General features: G+C 38.8%; 2 pseudogenes; one reads left to right on the forward strand and one right to left on the reverse strand.

The window, feature by feature from the left end:
- LOC139015725 (pro-glucagon-like) overlaps positions 1–6,777 on the forward strand; it is a 32,923-nt pseudogene extending 26,146 nt beyond the window's left edge.
- Positions 1–20,252, reverse strand: part of LOC139015726 (pro-glucagon-like) — a 258,761-nt pseudogene extending 238,509 nt beyond the window's left edge.
- Positions 20,253–20,673: the final 421 nt, after the last annotated feature.

Raw genomic sequence — 20,673 nt, forward strand, 5'->3', positions numbered from 1 at the left:
AAGATTTTGAATCTAAAATAATATAAATATTTCCTTCCTCAGTAGTGGCATTCAAACCATTAAACTTATTCTCAAAGTTTTTCACAATTCTATAAACTTACAAATGAACGAATAAAATTTTTAAAATCAGTTTCTCTTTCAGTAGAACTCAACTCACTGCCAATAGAAGTCTTGGATCATTCACTACTGTTTCCCCCTGCAATGGCTCCAATAGCAGCAGAACAGCACATGCTTTAAATCTCCCTCCATATAGAATATAGTGAAGATGTTGTAAAACCTTTACAGACTTTGCATAGAAGAAATTACTTGGGACTAATTTGTTTTTGCAACAGTGGTGTAATTCTAAAAGAAATCTTTGCTTTTTTTAAATTCTGGAAGGCATGAATTTATAATTGAGATGTATAATCAGAAGACACTACCTACATATATGGCAATGTTTCCAAAGTTTACGGACAACATAAACCGAATCATAGCAAAATGCCAAATTAGTAATTTCATGTTGATAAATGAAGAAGGGAGAATATGTAATTACTATTTTGTTGCTTTGTTTAACTAACTACTTAATCTAACGAGACAATATTTCAAAGAAAAAAATACCACTGTTGGAATTCCAGTTTCCATGTTTTAGTGCCAAAGCTAGACAGTAAATATGGCTAGGATGTTAAAGAAAAGATTGACAGTTTGAAATGATAATATTTGTAAAATCCTTATTTCAAACCAAATGCCATTTGCTAAAAATACTCATTCAGATTATTTATGGATAAACATAATCAAACTTGGATTGAAATCCCCACATCTCATGGAAACATGGTGGGACTTGAGTAGTAGAGAGAATCCATGACAAATGCTGTACTTGAGGTTACTATTCAGAAAATAGAGGAGCTTGCCCTGTGGGGATCTTCTGCCCCAAATTCATTTTAGTTCCCACCTTACACACTGCCTCATCATGCCTTTGGCATCCTGTGGCTTCATGGGGCATCTGCTTGTGGTACAAGGACAAGCAACCAGGTATATCCCACAACTAGGCCTAGGGTGTCACAAAAAGTGAACGACACGTCTTAGACTAAGTCCAATTATAAAACAATCTGGGGACTTCTGAGACTTCAGAAACAGGCATTAATTTTCATTATGACAGTGATCTCTTGAGTTTCTTACTTGTTCAAGTTGCCAGAAGCATTTGTTCTTGTTGCAAATTGCTTGTCTTTAAAACCATTTTTCCACTTTAATTTAGAACAGGTCAAAGCACCCTAAAATACCTCACATCTGTTGGCTGCTTTATAATTACAAAGTCGAGACCAAGTTATACTATTTAAAATATAAATGAATAATACATCTGAACCGACAGCTCTTATGCCAAGTTGTAGCCCAAGGCTACTTTAAGATGGTTGAAATGCCGTATAATGTAAATGCTTGAAAGTGAAGGACTATTAATTCAAAGCCACATTGATAGTGAAGGGGGTGGCATTATAGATAAGATGACATTCAGGCTAACCATATGTAGCATATCATCTACAGTGGGTATCTTAAATGTTTATCATAGACATTTTTAATTCCAAATCTGAAAATGAACCTTCTAATTATTAACAGAAGTGTCCTACATTAATGAAAAACCTTAAAGGTGGTACACATTTTTTAAATCTTTTTTTTGCCCCCCCCCAAAAAAAAATCTGGCAGAAAATATAATTTACTTTTTAAAATATACTCAAAATAAAATAGATTTTCTTTTTTTATAATATTTATTTTATCATAATTAAATGAATTGAGCCTGATGTGTTTAAATATGGTTGCCTTTCTCCCTCCCCCAACCTCTCCCATTCTCTGTGCACCAACAGGCAGCAAACATGAAAAGCATTTACTTTGTGGCTGGATTATTTGTGATGCTGGTCCAAGGCAGCTGGCAGCGTTCCCTTCAGGACGCAGAGGAGAAGTCCAGGTATTCACTCTTTTGACTTGAACTAACATAGCACGATGGTTATAATACAGCCTGTGAAAACTATAATTTGTGAATCGGTCTCAGTAACTGAGGGTAACTACTCTGTACAATTTTAAAAAGTTTAAAATATCATTGTGATAAAGTTGATTCTGGAGTATAGATCAGTATGTTGTTTCGAAACCAAAGGAGTAGGCTATGTTGGAAAATGTGTTATATAGGAGATTATAGCTTGTTGAAATCTTCAGCTGATCCTATCTATCCATTCACTACTCACACACTGCATAGTAGATTATTTTATTTATTCACACCAACTTTTTCTTTTTTTATTCCTTTATTTAAAAAAACACTGTTTCTTACTAATTGTAAAAGTCATACATGCTCATGATACAAAATATGCACAAAATGTTAGGTATTTACTGTATATAGTATATATCTCAGATCATTATACAGCTTCATATTATGCCTTTTATCTTAGCATTGTATTCTTAGATCTTTCGTATAGCATTACAAATATCTATTAAATGTATGATATTTAATAGCTGCATACTATTTCATCTCATAAGTGTACAATATTTATTTAGCTATTCCTCTTCTATTGAACACCTGAGTTCATACATTTTCCTACAAAGAATGCTGCAAATAACTTTTCTCCCTACATTTTTTTACTTTTTCCTGAAGCTAGATTTTTGGTTCTAAAATTACTGTGTCAAAGGGTTTGAATAAGTTTAAGTCTTTTATAATATCTTGCCAGCTTGCTTTCCAGAAAAGTCATACACATGCACACTCCGCTCAGCCTTATAGAAATACTCCTTTCATAATACCTCCCCCCATATTTAGTCTTTGCTATTTTGACAGGTGAGAATAGTATCTCAATTTTATTTCTGAGTATTAATACTATTGAATATTTCTCCATATTTGCCATGGCAAACAACTGTTGATTACCAGCATGTGGACTGTCCACTACACAGTTTGAAATTAGCAAGTGGGATTTTTCTTGGCATTCTTTAAAATTTTAATTGTTCTTCTCTTTCATCATCAGCTATCATGTAACCAGGTAATGGAGCTACATTTTTATATTGACACATGCAAACAAAATTCAGAACTCAGATCAGCTGCCCAAATGATTTGGGATTCTTCACTCTTTTAAAATAGTCAAGTCATTGTTCTCTTCTATCATTACTAGCAGAATCATAAGTACACTAATTACTTTAAAAAAACTATTTATTTAATCTTATTTCAGTAAAGAGGAAGCCAGTTAAAAATCTGCTCCCAGGATTTAGAATCAGAGTGCATTCAACTCTAACAAAACTCTGAGATTCCCGTGTCAAACAAGGTGTCCCTCATATCAACTGAAATGCTCAAAGCACCTGCCTTTTAATTTCCTGTGGTCTTCTGTTTTCAAGGTGCTTCTTGAGTGAGTCCACTCAGGATGAGACTTAGTTGCACCAATCACTGTTCTTCACAGCTCGCTCCCAGCTCCACGGACAGACTCGCTCAATGATCTGCATCAGATAAATAAAGAGAAGCGCTCCTTTACAGAAAAAGAAATATTGCACATGGAGTTTAAGGAGTTTCTGCAAAATGACTGTGTCCGGGAGTTCGTGGATTGGATGATGGACGACAAAAAGTGAGAGTCTAAACCTAGCCCCAAATTTGCACACAAGTGTATTACTTCAATATGTCTAAAATATCTCCTGACTTTCATTATGTTATTATGCTCATCAAATAGGGCGTATAAGCTCTTTCAGCTTTGATGATTTCAAGGTTGGTGATGCTATCCTGCATATTATGCCTCTGAAAGTCCCACTTCTCACCCTGAAAATGCCTTACCCACCCTGTAATGAAACGTAGATTTTAAATCATTTTCCCCACTGTGGTCTTAGCAATATTTACTCTCTTACCCATTTTCTATTAAAATTGAAAGCTGACTTTTTTAGACATGAACTGTGAGGAATCTATTTTTTGACCAAAAGAGCAAATTCAACATTCCCTTGTAGGGTTCAAACTCATGACTATAATCACATTTAAAGTAACCCCTAGCCAAGGTAATCGTGGTAAGGAATGGAAAGAGATGCAGTCATTTTCTTATAGAATACAATCCAAGATACACATTTAAAATTATAGCCTGGCTGCACCACATAAAGAGAGAAGAATGCAAATAAGAGCACAAGCCCTTCGTAAGGAATAAGTTTTAATGTTGGATTTTCGTTGACAGTGTTGGGTTTTACAGTGCATGTAGGCTATGGAGGGAAATCTTTCACAAGGGTTTCACCGAGATGATGGAACTTCACAATTTCTTTGGAGAGTGGCCCACAAGGGAAGGGAGTTGTGCATCCAAAGTAGCTAAAGAAATCTAAATATCAGGATAAGGACATAGATTTGCCTGGAGAGAGAGAGAGAGAGAGAGAGAGAGAGAGAGAGAGAGAGAATGAATATGGGTCAGCTGGAAGAATTGGAGAGACAGAGTGGTTTACCAAAAGTTCTTAAAGTGGAAGGGCAGGACAGGAAAGATGTGGTCATAGTCAGAGCAGACACTGGGAGAAGTCCCTGTTAGTGACTACAGACATGGCCATTGGTGAAATAAGAGAAATTTGAAAAAAAAAAATAAAACAATTATCCTCATTTCTGGAAAGGGAATGCTACAATTTGGTAATCTAATGTAAAATAATCCTCACCCTCAGGCGGTTTCTGTTGTGTGTTTAAGATGAGACCTTCCAGGGTAATAGATGCGGGAGGGCAGCTGGTCAACCACCTACACAGATCACATTTGAGGATGATGTGGAGTCAGCATCTTAGCTTTCCTCACTGCTGTCCCATCACATGTTTCCTTTCATCCATTATCACGTGGTTCTTTTGATGACATTTTGAGATGGTCCTTAGCTTTCCCTTGACTCACTTAACTATGTCTGATCCCGTAAGTATTAACAAACAGCTGCCTTGTCTGCAAGCTGCATAACATATTGGAGAGTCCACATACACTGAGGCGGAAGTAAATGCAACAGTAATAATCAATGGCACGGATAAGCAGAAGAGGTGGAAATGGGTGTGCTGAGTGGGCCAATGCTCCCCTTAACTGCTATTATCTCTCACCCATCAACCGTCCATTCAGATACTTCATGTAGTTTCAGGACGAGTCTCCTAACTACCCTCATCTCCTAAATCTCCCTCAGTCTCTTCAATCCCAAGCTGCCACTACTTCCAAGTGAGAACCATATTGCTAAAGAGTCAGATCTTCAATATACTGTTCACATTTCTATCAGGAATGGCATTGCCAAACGTGATGATGAATTTGAGAGACACGCTGAAGGGACCTTTACCAGTGATTTAAGTTCTTATTTGGAAGGCCAAGCTGCCAAGGAATTCATTGCTTGGCTAGTGAAAGGCTTAGGAAGGCAAGAGTTAAATCTGTATACTCTTATTTAACTTTATTTTTTATTTTTGCATGATGTTGAAAACTTACACTACAGTTATCTATTTATTGATTTGAGTTATAGAAGCAATTAGTATAGTATCACAAAGTAAGGAAATAACTCCTATTAGTGGGAGACAATCTACAAGAGTTTAATATGTTTTATCTGTAGTAGCAAGTATTAATAATAGAGTCAGACAGGTGGTGTTTTTATCACACATTAGAGTTGTGTTATAATGAGGCTATTCATTTGTCAAAGCAAGACATGTTTGAGAAGAGGATGCTATTGAGAACTACATCAGGATAATAAGCTTAATCTAGAAAAACTAGGGATAAGGAAAAAAGAAATAATGCTGAAAACTTAAATTTTGAAGTTAAGTATTTACATACGGGATCAACAAATATTTGTGTTACTGTTTAGCTAATAATCTGATAAAGACTGAAAGGGATTAAACTTAAGTTTTTTAATGAACATCCATATATTTAACATCCCCATTTTTGATGGGACTGTCCTATCAATAGCCATTAAAGTTTCACAGCTGAAAATGAGACTAAGCCCATTAGGTACCTTCTTGGATCTTACCACAACCAAAGAGACCCCTGAACCGTCTCATTTGCTCTTGACCATTTTGATTGACATTTGAATTATGAGAAGCAGGAAATTTACGTTCAACTCAATTTTTTGTGAAAGTTAAAGCAAGCTTACTGAGACTTGGAGAAATCTTAAGACAAAAGGGATTGTATTACTATTTAGCTAATAACCTGATATTGTCACTGCTTTTTTAAACCTTGATGACCCAATTTACAAAATCAGTGGTAAAATAGTCGCTTATACTTGAGGATATTTTATGATATTTTAAAGGGGCACCAAATATGCTGCTAATTAAACTAATAAAAACAGAAAATCTAATAAAAAGTTTAATCCCTTAATACTGCACTTTGCAAGGCTGTTCTAATAACCACTAGCTTTTCATTTTTCTGAATTCTAAACAGACTAATCGTCTCAATAATAACTTCTGTGTTGCCAATATACTAAAATCTCTGGAGCAGCTGGACCACTGCGGAAGGCATGAAGTTTTACAGGCTGGGTTTCCCGTCCTGCTCTGCTCTTCACTACCTCCAGGTTGTCCATTCTGACACGCACCAGTTCATGCAGGTTCTCACAGTCGGCCCTCTGTAAATATGACATCCTGTTTTCTCAGTGACCCGCACACGTTACCAGTGATATGCAATGAGAAAGCATGTATATAAAGCATTTAACCAAATACCGTTTGTTATCCCCCTTGTCCTCAGCTTACTACCAGACACTCCTGTAATGCTCCGCCGCAGACATGCCGATGGCTCTTTCTCTGATGAAATGAAAACAGTTCATGATAATCTTGCCACCCTGGAATTTATAAACTGGCTGCTGCGGAACAAAATTATCAACAGGTGATTGCATTTTAGTGCATTCTGAGAACCATCAAAACTTTCATAAACAGCTACAGGTTGTTCCTTGTGTGAGGAGGGGAGTCTTTGCTCTCTTGGTAGATAAGCAAAAGTATGACTCATTTAAGAATACATCATTATATTTGTTTTAGATAATTACACATTTACTCATTCACCCACTTACTCCAAAAATATTTCCTGAGTGTCAATTAAGGGAGAGGGCACTGGGAACACAGATAAGAATAAAACATGGGAATATACATCATTCACGTAATAATATGACATTCAATATTGCTACGTATTTTGAATCATTAGCACAAATAAATGTGTTATTATATATTTAATGTAATAAGGATAGAAATAAAAATCTAAATACAAAAAGTAACTACTTATCTTGGTGGGTCATAATGGCTTTTTATAACGATTTACACACTTTATATTCCTTGACCGGGGAACTTTAGGATGTCATCTTTGAGTGCAAATATTTGAAAAGTTAAAAAGACTATGGGATTCATAAGACAAAAAGATCAATAAATAACTTTTACCAAAATAAAGCTTTAAAATATTTCCCAGATAATTTAACAACATCATCTGAGTATGATAGCTCTGTTATATGACTGTCTTTTTCTTTTATCTTTAGGAAGTAAGTATGTCACTACTCAAGATCATCTTCATAACGTCACCTTCCAGCCACATGGGATGTTTGAAATTTTCAGTTCTGTAAATTTAAAAGGTGTATTTTGAAGCCATGTTGCTTTACATGCCAATGAATAGATTGTCTTTTAATGCTGTGTTGCCAATAGAGCATAAATGGAATAAACCATTATCAAACTATTGCTAAAATATCAGCTTTAAAATATAAAAGTGCAAAATCTTATTTTCTTCTTGTTTTGGATGAAGTACCCTAACCTGCTTATAGTTAGCAATGAAATTGTTTTTCTATGATATAATTTGCACATGTAAATTATTCCAATCACAGCGTCTCCGCAGTAAAATAAGGATTGGGCTGGTAGCCACAGTGGTGGAACTGGAAAGAAAACTTTCTTCTTGAAACTTTTGTCATAAAAATGCTCCTCTTTCACTATATCAAAGACATACTTAAATAAAACCTTCAAGCATCCTTACTGTTGTCTGTTTTCGCTTCTTCATGCCCCCACTCCTTCCAAACATCTCTTCTTCCTGAGCCTGAAGTCCACAACCCAACTCTGGCACCCAGGCATTGCTTCGTGTGGTTAACATTTTGAGCCAACTTTGGACACTCATAATATTTTATATAAATGTATTGTTTTCTGGCTTCTCTGGAAAGATTAGGACATCGGGCAACATTAGACCCACAAAACAAATCTGTTCTGGAGATGAATACCAGCTGCCTCCCTTTGAAGAGAAACAGCTCATTATTGTGCCCCCTAAACACACACAGACACACACAGGCACAGCTACACACACACACACACACACAAACACACACACACACACACACAGCCACACACACACACACACACACACACAAACTGCACACTTATATGCGCTCATATACCCACACCCATGTAATGTACACAGTAGGCACTTTCCCCTGACCCACTTTACTTACGCATCTCACTAGCCTGGCACCTGCTGACATTTAAGTAACCATCATGCCCTGTCCCCTATCTCCCCATTCTGCATTGTCCAGAATGTTGGGCCAGTCTGATGTCGATTGCCATGCCAGACACTTTTGGTTTTTACATACAGCATTGCCAACTCCATTCCTCTCTTTTTTATTGAAATACTAGAGGCCCAATGCACAAAATTAATACAAGGAACTCTGCCCCCACCGCAGCTGTGGCTTCATCTGGAAGGTCGTCCAGAAGGATGAATGGTCTAATAAGCATATTAGGCTTTTATTATTAGAGATAATCAACATATAACATTGTTTAAGTTGTACAATGAGCAAGTTTTATGCATTTATTTATTGCAATATGATCACCACCTTAGCTTTAGCAAACCTTCTATCAGGTCACATAATAATCATTTCTTCAAGGCATGAGAACATTTAAGATCTAGTCTTCTAGCAAATTTTAAGTAAATAATACAGTATTGTGGATTTTAATCACTATGCTCTGCATTAGATGGCAGAATTTACTCATCTTCTAGTTGCAAGTTTGTACCCTTTAAGAATGTCTCCCCAATTCCCCCACCCTTAGGCCCTGGTAACCACCATTCAACTCTCTGTTTCTATGAGTTTGGGTTTTTAGATTTCACATATAAGTGATATTATACAATATTTGTTATTTTCTGTCAGGCTTATCTCACTAGGCATAATACCCTCAAAGTTCATTCACGTTGTTGGTAAATGGCAGAATTTCCTTCTTTCTCAGGGCTGAGCTGACAGAGCAAACCAACAGGAAAATCCATAAGATCTTATAAACTCAACTAAATACACTTAACATTTATAGTATATTGCACCTAGGAATAATAAAATTGATATTTTAAGTACACTTTAAATGTTTACCAAGATTGACTTATGCTGGATCAAAAATCAATAAATTTCAATTATTAAAATTATTTAGAGTATGATCTTTGACCCAGTGGAATTAAGCTAAAAACTAAAAAAGAAAAAAAAAGATACCTTACAACTGCTTGAAACTATGCAATGACTTCTATATAACCCATGGGTCAAATAAGAGATCATAGTAAAATAAAATTAAATACTTTTGAATTCTATGATAATGAAGATATAATAAAGACAAACTGGAGATGCAACTAAAGCAGTGCTTAAAGGTAAAAGATAGCTTTAAATACATTTGTTAGAAAAGAAGAAATTAGAAAAACAATAGCTTACCTTTAACCATAAAACTGAAAAAATAGAACATCAACTCTCAAACAGTAAAGTAGAGAAAATGAAAAAGAAGAAAATAATGAAATTCACAAAAATTGGCAATAAAAATGAAGAAAGCCAAAAGTTTGTTCTTTGACCAGATTAGTAAAATTAATAAGTTCCTAGAAAGACTAGGCAAGAAAAAGAAAAGAGAGAAAAAGTTACCAGTATCCTATCTAATAAAAGAGAAACATGCTAATTAGCATATGACTGCTACCCTTCCCATTGGCTAATCAGGGTGATATGCAAATTAACTGCCAGCCAAGATGGCGGCCGGCAGCCAGGCAGCTGGAAGCGAACATGAGGCTTGCTTGCTTCAGTGACGGAGGACTCCAATGTTCCCCGCCTGCCTTGCTGGCCTCTGAGCTTGGAGTTTGAAACATTGTAACAAATATAGAATCTAAACAAAACCAGAGAAGTCGGCCGGAATCTCAGAGCTGGAGTTGATACAGTGTTTTGATTATAGAACCCAAACAAACCAGATACCTCCTTTCAGCAGCAGAGGCCTCAGAGCTGGAGCCAGAGCTAAAGCTGGCCCAGAATTAAAAAAAAAAAAAAGAAAAAAAGGAGCAGTTGGGAGCTTCAGTCACCTGCCAGCCTGAAAACAGCCCTCAGCCCCTCACCCAGACTGGCCAGGCACCCCAGTGGGGAACCCCACCCTAAAGGGTGTGTGACCAGCTGCAAACAGCCATCATCCCCCCTCAACCAGACTGGCCAGGTACCTCAGTGGGGACCCCCAACCTGATCCAGGACACCCTTCAGGGCAAACCTGCCAGCCCCACTGGTGCACCAGGCCTCTATACTATATAGTAAAAGGGTAATATGCCTCCCAGCACCGGGATCAGCGGAGCTGCGAGGTGTCCCGGCACCGGGATCAGCATCACAGGTGGCAGTGCCCAAACCCCCTGATCGCTCTGCAGCTCTGTGTGTGACAGGGGGCGGGGCCACAACCTCCCTATCCGCCCTGCTCTGTTCATGACAGGTGAAGGCGCCCCAACCCCTGATCAGCCCTGCTCTGTGCCTGATAGAGGGGAGCTCCCCAACCCCCTGATCGCCATGCAGCTCTGTGTGTGACAGTATGCAGCACCCCAACCCCCTGATCAGCCCTGCTCTGTGTGTGACAGGGTGTGGTGCCCCAACCCCCGCCCCCCCAACGGGCCCTGCTCTGTGTGTGACAGGGTAGAGCCATAACCTCCCCATTGGCCCTGCCCTGAGTGTGACAGTGGCAGCGCTCCAACCCCCTGATCTGCCCTGCTCTGTGTGTGACAGGGGGCAGTGCCCTAACTCCCCTATCGGCCCTACTCTGTGAGTGATAGCGGGAGCTCCTCAACCCCCTGATGGGCCCTGCTCTGTGCATGACAAGAGGGAGTTCCCCAACCCCCCAATGGGCCCTGCTCTGTGCATGACAGGGGGGAGCTCCCCAAACCCCCTGATGGGCCCTGCTGTGTGCGTGACTGGGGGCAGCGCCCCAACCGCCTGATTGGCCCTGCTCTGTGCATGACAGGGGGTGGCGCCACAACCTCCCCATCGACCCTGCCTTGAGTGTGACAGGGGGTGGTGCCCCAACCCCCCAAACGGCCCTACCCTGAGCGTGACTGAGGGTGGCATCGCACCTCCCAATCCGCCCTGCTCTGTGCATGACAGTGGGCGGCGGCCCAACTCCCCAATCGTCCTGCTCTGAGCCCGACCAGGGGCTGCACCTAGGGATTGGGCCTGCCCTCTCCCACCCTGGAGCAGGCCTAAGCCAGCATGACGTTATCTCCCGACGGGTCCCAGACTGTGAGAGGGCACAGGTCAGGCTGAGGGACGCCCCCTTTCCCCCCCGAGTGCACAAATTTTTGTGCACCGGCCCTCTAGTCCTATATAATAAAAGAGTAATATGCAAATCAACCAAATGGCAGAATGACCAGTTGGCAGGGGGTGAGACCGGCGAGCAGGCTGAGCCAGGCCAGCCAAGGCACATGCCAGTGAGCAGAGGGAGGGAATGGCCTTGAGGGGGGAGGAGGGCTGCAACCAGTGGCAATGGCGGAGGGGCAATAGGGGGGCCAGCACCATCCTCTGATAGGCCCATCTGGTTGCTTCCCGCAGAGGGAGGCTGGGTGGCAAAAGCAGGGTGATGGGGCGGCGCCATCCCCTGATTGCCTGTCCAGTCACCTCCTACAGAGGGAGGCCAGACATCTGTAGGACATCCCCTGAGGACTCCCAGACTGTGAGAGGGCGCAGGCAAAACTGAGGGACCCCCCAACCCAAATTTTCGTGCACTGGGCCTCTAATATATAATGAAAGAGGAAAATTATAAAGATTTTACAAACAATAAAAGTATAATAAGAACATACAGGGGTGGACAAAAGTAGGTTTACAGTTGTTCATATGGAAAAAATACATTTGGGTTATGATTATTAAATAGCTTTATTAACTCTGTGTTTAGCATACTCAAACAATAAAGCTAATCTTGCCCACTTCTGTATTACATAAAAATGTATGCCTTACAAATTTGGCAATTAGATGAAATGAACAAACTCTTTAGAAAATAATACTAAAATAGTCACAAATAATAGGAAAATCTTAATAGTCCTCTTTGTACTCTCAAAGTTGGGTGTGTTATTTTTAAAATTTTCCAGAAAGAACTTCAGGCCCAGATGGCTTAACAGGTGAATTATTCTAAACATTTAAGGAAGAAAAGACACCAACATTACATAAACTCTTCAAATAAGGAAAAAATAAGGAACATTTCCCAGTTCATTTTATGAGGCCAGGATAATATTGATACAAAAATCTTACAGATTTTATAGACAAGAAAAAGACCAATCTGATTATTGAACAGAGGTGAAAAATCCTATACAAAACATCAATAATCAAATCTAGCAATATATAAGAAAAATATAGCAATACAAACATGGTGCATTCTAAGAATTTCTGGGTGGTTTATCATGTTTTACAAATCCATGTAATTAACAACACTAACAACTATAAACAGAAGAAAATTAATATGCTTGCCTCAATAAATGTAGCAAATACACCTAATGAAATTCAAGACCCATTAACATTGTGTTAAACCCCCAGAAAATAATGATAAAGTTAAAATCTTCAACAACTTTGGGTAGAAAAAAAGAATTTGTAGGAATAATAAATCAAAATTAGGACTTTATAAAAAGTAATAAAATAGATCAGCACTAGCTAACCTAAGCAAAGAATAAAAGTAAACAATACAGGGCTGAGCAGAGTTACAGTTGTGAGTACACGAAACACAGAGTTTATTCCTGTATTATTATTTCTTAATTATTGTATTACTTATTTTTTTTTAAATATATTTTATTGATATTTTGCAGAGAAGAAGGGAGAGAGATAGAGAGTTAGAAACATCAATGAGAGAGAAACATCGATCAGCTGCCTCCTGCACATCTCCTACTGGGGAGGTGCCCGCAACCAAGGTACATGCCCTTGACCGGAATCGAACCTGGGACCTTTCAGTCCGCAGGCCGACGCTCTATCCACTGAGCCAAACCGGTTTTGGCTGTATTACTTATTTTTATTACATCTATAAACCTACTTTTCCCAGCCTTATATATAAAATAATAGTAATTTGGAAATAACCATTGAAACAGGTGAATTAACGCAAATTTGAGACTGCTGAAAGTGCTGAATAAAAATATTTTTAAAACTATGAGATATGGATACAATTTTTAATGCAATTTTAAAAAGTTGTTACTAGTAGAGATCAAAATGATTTCCATAAAAGAAGTATTCAAACGTATTAAAGAACCAACTCATAAAATGTTTCTCATGGAACATCTATCAAACTTTCAAAGAGAGGGTAAATAATATGCTTCATAAATTATTCCAGAGGCTAGGGGAAATAATAAGAATGACCTAATTCTTTTAATAAACTGAGTATATCATTGAAACCTACACTTGATAAAGATAGAAGAAACAAAAAGAAAAGTATGGGCTAATGTCACTTATGAATCTTGATTTTGAAATACTAAAAAATAATCATCAAATAGAATTCAACAGCATATTAAAAACATTAATACACCACGACCAAATGTAATTTATTCCAAATTACCAAGGTTGTTTCAATATTAGGAAATTTATTTATGTAATTATATCATATTAACAGATCTAAAAATTTATTTTATTATTGCCTCCACACATATATGATTTGTCTGTACAGATATGTGTAATTATATATGCCACCCAATGCCATTGATAGGTTCTGTGCCTTTCAGCGAAAAAACAACAACATACAATAAAACTAATTTTACCATAGGCTAATTGATACAAACAATAGTTAAGTTCCTGTGGTATCTCATCAATGTTATAACAAAACAACATTAAAAAAAAACAATATTATTTAAGGACTTGCTGTAAACACTGAATGAGGAGGAGGTTTTTAGAGGCTGAAGGGGAAACAGAAGGTTTAGTTTGGTCATAACAAAGATATCCAGTTGGCTTCCACATCCATCCCTACCCCACACGAACCCACTAGAAGTTGTCCCACAAAACAATGATGGAGATGTACTCAGAGTGGATTAAGAAGAGACAAAAAGAAATGAGGGTACAGATAACAAACCACTGTGGTCTCTGTGGTCTTTCAGGTTTTTCCCAAGAGAAGTGTCCTTATACATAAAAAGGGCATAGGAGCAGTATGGTTGAAAGAGGGGTAGGACTTGACTTTGAAAAATGTATTATATAAAATTGAAAAAATGATATATTTACTAATTGTTCAGATGGAAAAGAGGGAAAGGGGCTGATTGGTAGAACTCGAGGATTTGCTGTTAGCTGGTTTAATGTGTCAGCTGATTAGTTCAGAAGAGATGCCTGAAGAACAACGTTGTATCTCCTCCCCCCCGAGCAGACTACATGTAACACAGAGCTGGGAAAGGTGAGTGTGCAAAATGAAATTGCACGCTCTTCTCTTTCAAACAGAGAGAACTGAGAAACAGAAGAGGGCACAAGGGGAAAAATAGCATCTGTCCTTGGCTAACGTGTCTAGTATGTAGGTAACAAAAACCAACGGAAGAATAATACAGTTTCAGAAAACTTTATAGGCAGAATATGAGTTTACACCATAACTGTGCTGGATGTTAATTCAAAAGTTTTACTCTTTAGAGAGGATTTACCCCCCACCCCCACCCCACCCCACCCCCCAGGGAAATTATAGGTTCCTGCCAAGACAGAGAGAGTTTTTTTGGGTTTTTTTGTTGTGTGTGGGTTTTTTTTGGCTTAAAAAACATTTATTTCACGCAGTTCTGGAGGCTGGGTAGTCTAAGATCAAGACCGTGGCAGGGTATCTGATGAGGGCCCATTTTCTAGTTTTCTAGTGGTCTTTTTGCTGTGTCATCACATGACAATAAGAGGCCCAGAGTTCTCTGGAGTCCCTTTTATAAGAGCACTAATCACACTCATAATGACTTCATCTTCATGGTCTAATTTCATCCCCAGAGCCCCACTTCTAAATACCATCACATTGGGGATTAGAATTTTTTTTAAATTCTTTATTAGTTAAGGTATTACAAATGTGTCCTCATCCCCCGCCAGTAAACCCCCATTCTTCCCCTGGCCCCACTCATGCTCTCATCCCCCTGTTGTCCATGTCCATGGGTTTGGCTTATATGCATGCATACAAGTCCTTTGGTTGATCTCTTCCCCTGTCCCCTCCCTCCCCTTCTTTCCCTCTGGGGATTAATAGCCTGGTAGCTATTTCTCTGTCTTTGGATCTGTCCCTGTTCATCAGTCTATGTTGTTCTCTATATTCCACAAATGAGTGAAATCATGAGGTATTTATCTTCCTCTGACTGGCTTATTTCACTTAGCATAATGCTCTTCAGTTCCATCCATGCTGTTGCAAAAGGCAAGAGTTCCTTCTTTTTTACCACAGCGTAGTATTCCATTGTGTAGATGTACCACAGTTTTTTAATCCACTCATCTGTTGATGGGCACTTAGGCTGTTTCCAAATCTTAGCTATGGGGAATTGTGCTGCTATGAACATAGGAGTGCATATATCCTTTCTGATTGGTGTTTCTGGCTTCTTGGGATATATTCCTAGAAGTGGGATCACTGGGTCAAATGGGAGTTCCATTTTTTGTTTTTTGATGAAGCTCCCTACTGTTCTCCACAGTGGCTGCACCAGTCTGCATTCCCACCAGCAGTGCAGAAGGGTTCCTTTTTCTCCACATCCTCTCCAACACTTGTTGTTTGTTGATTTGTTGATGATAGCCATTCTGACAGGTGTGAGTTGATACCACATTGTCGTTTTGATTTGCATCTCTCGTATAATTAGTGGCTTTGAGCATGTTTTCATATGTCTTTCGGCCTTCTGTATGTCCTCTTTAGAAAAGTGTCTATCTAGGTCCATTGCCAATTTTTTCAATGGATTGTTTATCTTTCTATTGTTAAGTTTCATGAGTTCCCTGTAAATGTTGGAGATTAAACCCTTATCGGTGATATCATTGGCAAATATGTTTTCCCATGCAGTGGGTCTTCTTGTTGTTTTGTTGATTGTTTCCTTTGCTGTGCAAAAGCTTTTTATTTTGAGGTAGTACCATTTGTTTATTTTCTCTTTAGTTTCCATTGCCCTAGGAGCATTATCAGAGAAGAAATTCCTTTGACATATGTTTGCGATTTCCCTGCCTGTGGATTCCTCTAATATTTTTATGGTTTCCCGTCTTACGTTTAAGTCATTTATCCATTTTGAGTTTATTTTTGTGTGTGATGTGAGTTGGTGGTCTAGTTTCATCTTTTTGCATGTATCTGTCCAGTTTTCCCAACACCATTTATTGAAGAGACTGTCCTGACTCCATTGTATGCTCTTGCCTCCTTTGTCGAATATTAATTGGGCAGAATGGTTTGGGTCGATTTCTGGGTTCTCTATTCTATTCCATTGATCTATATGTCTGTTCTTGTGCTAGTACCAAGCTGTATTAAGTACAGTGGCTTTGTAATACAGTTTGATATCTAGTATTGAGAACCCACCTACTTTGTTCTTCTTTCTCAGGATTGCTGCAGCTATTCGAGGTCTTTTTTTATTCCAGATGAATTTTTGGAATGTTCATTCTAGATCTGTGAAATATGCCGTTGGTAATTTAATGGGGATTGCATTGAATCTATAGATTGCTTTGGGTAATATGAACATTTTGATGATGTTGGTTCTACTAATCCATGAACACGGTATGTTCTTCCATCTGTTTATGTCTTCCTCTATCTCTTTTTTCAGTGTCCTGTAGTTTTTCGCATATAAGTCTTTTACCTCCTTAGTTAAGTCTATTCCTAGGTATCTTAATTTTTTTGATGTGATGGTAAATGGTATTGCTTTTTTGGTCTCACTTTCTGTACGTTCACTATTGGTGTAAAGAAATACCTCAGATTTCTTGGGGTTAATTTTGTATTCTGCTACATTGCCGAATTCATTTATTAAGTCTAATAATTTTTTGATGGAGTCTTTAGGGTTCTCTATGTACAGTATCATGTCATCTGCAAATAAGGACAGTTTTACTTCTTTTCCAATTTGGATGCCTTTTATTTGTCTGATCGCAACGGCTAGTACTTCCAGTACTATGTTGAACAGGAGTGGTGAGAGGGGGCATCCCTGTCTTGTTCCTGTTCTTAGGGGGAATGGTTTTATTTTTTGCCCATTGATTATGATGTTGGCTGTGGGTATGTCATACATGGCTTTTATTATGTTGAGATATGGTCCTTCTATTCCTATCTTGCTGAGAGTTTTTATCAAGAAAGGGTGTTGGATTTTGTCGAATGCTTTTTCTGCATCAATTAATATGACTATGTGGTTTTATCTCTCAATTTGTTTATGTGATGTATTAGGTTTATGTTTATTGATTTGCAGATATTGTACCATCCTTGCATCCCTGGGATAAATCCAACTTGGTCATGGTGTATGATCTTTCTGATGTACTGCTGGATCCGATTTGCTAGGATTTTGTTGAGGATTTGGGCATCTATGTTCATGAGGGATATTGGCCTGTAATTCTCTTTCATTGTGTTGTCTTTATCTGGTTTTGGTATTAGGGTGATGGTGGCTTCGTAGAACGAGCTTGGAAGTGTTCCTTCCTATTGAATTTTTTTGAAATAGTCTGAGGAGGATAAGTTTTAGTTCTTCCTTGAATGTTTGGTAAAAGTCCCCTGCGAAGCCGTCTGGCCCTGGGGTTTTTTTTGCAGGGAGCTTTTTGATGACTGCTTCAATTTCTTCCATAGTTATTGGCCTATTGAGATTTTTAGATTCTCCCTAATTAAGTTTGGAAGGTTGTATTTTTCTAGGAATATGTCCATTTCCTCCAGGTTGTCTAGTTTTTTGGAGTAGAGTTGTTCACAGTATTTTCTAACAATCCTTTGTATTTCTGTGGGGTCTGTTGTTATTTCTCCTCTTTCATTTCTGATTTTGTTTATTTGGGTCGTCTCTCTTTGTTTCTTGGTGAGCCTGGCTAGAGGTTCATCAATCTCATTATCCTTTCAAAGAACCAGCTCTTGGTTTTGTTGATCTTTTAGCCTGGAAGTGCACGAACACCTTGGAACTTATACTGCTTATGGCCGGGTTCAGGAGTCCTGGGCTGGGAGCAAGCGCAGGAACACCAGGAACTGGTCTTGCTCACTCTGCCTGCTCCAAGAGCCCTGGGCTGGGAGCAATTGTGCGAACACCCGGAATTTGGCCCACGGAGCACAGGCCCAGGGACCCCAATTCTCTACGCAGGAGGTGGCTCCAAGCACCAATGGCTTGACTGTGTTTCTTATCACCTGCGCCTGAGATCCTGATTCCCTGTTCATTCATACTAAGAGCCAGTGACTTCAATTCCTGGTGCGGGGGCACACAGGGACCCTGATTCTCAAGGCGAGGTCGAGCTAAGCAACAGAGACTCTGACACTGGATTCCTGGGGAACTCTGACTCCTGGCGCACGCTAGGGGGCGCTGATTTGCAACACACTCCAGGGAGTCTCTGTTTCAGCACTGTGCAGGCAGGGTCCCTGATTCTAAGGGCATGAACGAGGCCACATTGAGCGCTGGCAACACTGACTCTGAGCAAGCCTGGTTCAAACAAACCCACAACAACCACACATCTTAGTGTCAGAGTTCTTCAGTGACAATAGGGTGGTGGGAGGCTCCCACTGCACAAGGCCCAGGCCCATGCAACTCGACGTTTGAATCATCGGGAGATAATCAGAATGAAGAGATGACAAAACACTCAGAGGAAAGACAATGAGGAGTCGCCAAGAAAGGAAATTAATGAAGTTGAAGCATGCAACATGACAGAAAAAGAATTCAGAATAATGGTTATACAATTCATTCACCGGATGGATGAGAAAATCAACAACCTATGCAAGAGTCAGGAAGAAATGAAAAGTGATATAGCTACAATCAAAAACACCATGGAAAGTTTCAACAGCAGACTAAAAGAAGCAGAGGACCAAATAACTGAGTTAGAAGATAAGGCAGAGAAACAAGCTCAATCTGAACAGCAACTGGAGAAAAAAATTAAAAAGCAGGAGGAGAGCCTAAGGGAGCTTTGGGATAACATGAAACGAAGTAACATATGCATAATAGGGCTGCAAGAAGGACAAGAAGAGCAGCAAGGATTAGAAAATCTATTTGAAGAAATAATGACAGAAAACTTCCCAGATATGGGGAAGAAAAAAGTTACACAACTACAGAGAGTCCCAAACAAGATGAACCCCAAAAGACCCACGCTAAGACATGTCATAATAACGATGGCAAATGTACAAGACAAAGAGAGAATCTTAAAGGCTGCAAGAGAGAAACAGAGAGTTACCTACAAAGGATCCCCCATCAGATTATCAAATGATTTCTCAACAGAAACACATCAGGCCAGAAAAGAATGGACAGAAATTTACAAAGTGATGCAAAGCAAAGGACTGAATCCAAGAATACTCTATCCAGCAAGGCTATCATTCAAAATTGAAGGGGAAATAAGAAGCTTCACAGACAAAAAAAGGCTAAGGGAGTTTATCACCACCAAGCCAGCCATGCAAGAAATGCTAAAGGGACTGGTGTAAAAAGAAGAAATAAAAAGCTCAGACAGAAAACAGCCACACACACACAAAAAAAATGGCTACAAACAAGTACCTTTCAATAATAACTTTAAATGTAAACGGACTAAATGCTCCAACCAAAAGACATCGAGTGGCTGAATGGATAAAAAACCATGACCCATACATTTTCTGTCTACAAGAGACCCACCTCATTAGAAGGGACTCACACAGACTGAAAGGGAAGGGATGGAAAAATATCTTTCAGGCAAATGGAAAGGAAAAGAAAGCTGGGGTAGCAATACTTATATCAGACAAAATAGACCTCAAAGTGAAGGCCATAACAAGAGATAATGAAAAAACATACTCTGATCTATACTCCAGAAACAACTTTATCACAATGATATTTTAAACTTTTTAAAATTGTACAGAGTAGTTACCCTCAGTTACTGAGACCTCTTCATAAATCATAGTTTTCACAGGCTGTATTATAACCATTGTGCTGTTAGTTCAAGTCAAAAGATTGAACACCTCGACTTCTCCTCTGTGTCCTGAAGGGAACGCTGCCAGCTGCCTTGGACCAGCATCACAAATAATCCAGCCACAAAGTAAATGCTTTTCATGTTTGCTGCCTCTTGGTGCACAGAGACTGGGAGAGGTTGGGGAGGGAGAAAGGCAACCATATTTAAACACATCAGGCTCAATTCACTTAATTATGATAAAGTAAATATTATAAATAGAGAAAGAAAATCTATTTTATTTTGAGTATATTTTAAAAAGTAGATTATATTTTCCCCCAGATTTTTTTTTTTGGTGGCAAAAAAAAGGATTTAAAAAATGTGTACCACCTTTAAGATTTTTCATTAATGTAGGACACTTCTGTTAATAATTAGAAGGCTATTTTCAGATTTGGAATTAAAAATGTCAATGATAAACGTTTAAGATACCCACTGTATATGATATGCTACATATGGTTAGCCTGAATGTCACCTTATCCATAATGCCACCCCCTTCATTATCAGTCTGGCTTTCAATGAATAGTCCTTCAC

Source organism: Myotis yumanensis, unplaced genomic scaffold (genome assembly GCF_028538775.1).
Source record: "Myotis yumanensis isolate MYYU_CA2020_CCGP unplaced genomic scaffold, mMyoYum1.0.hap1 SCAF_8, whole genome shotgun sequence".
NCBI classification, from domain to species: domain Eukaryota; kingdom Metazoa; phylum Chordata; class Mammalia; order Chiroptera; family Vespertilionidae; genus Myotis; species Myotis yumanensis.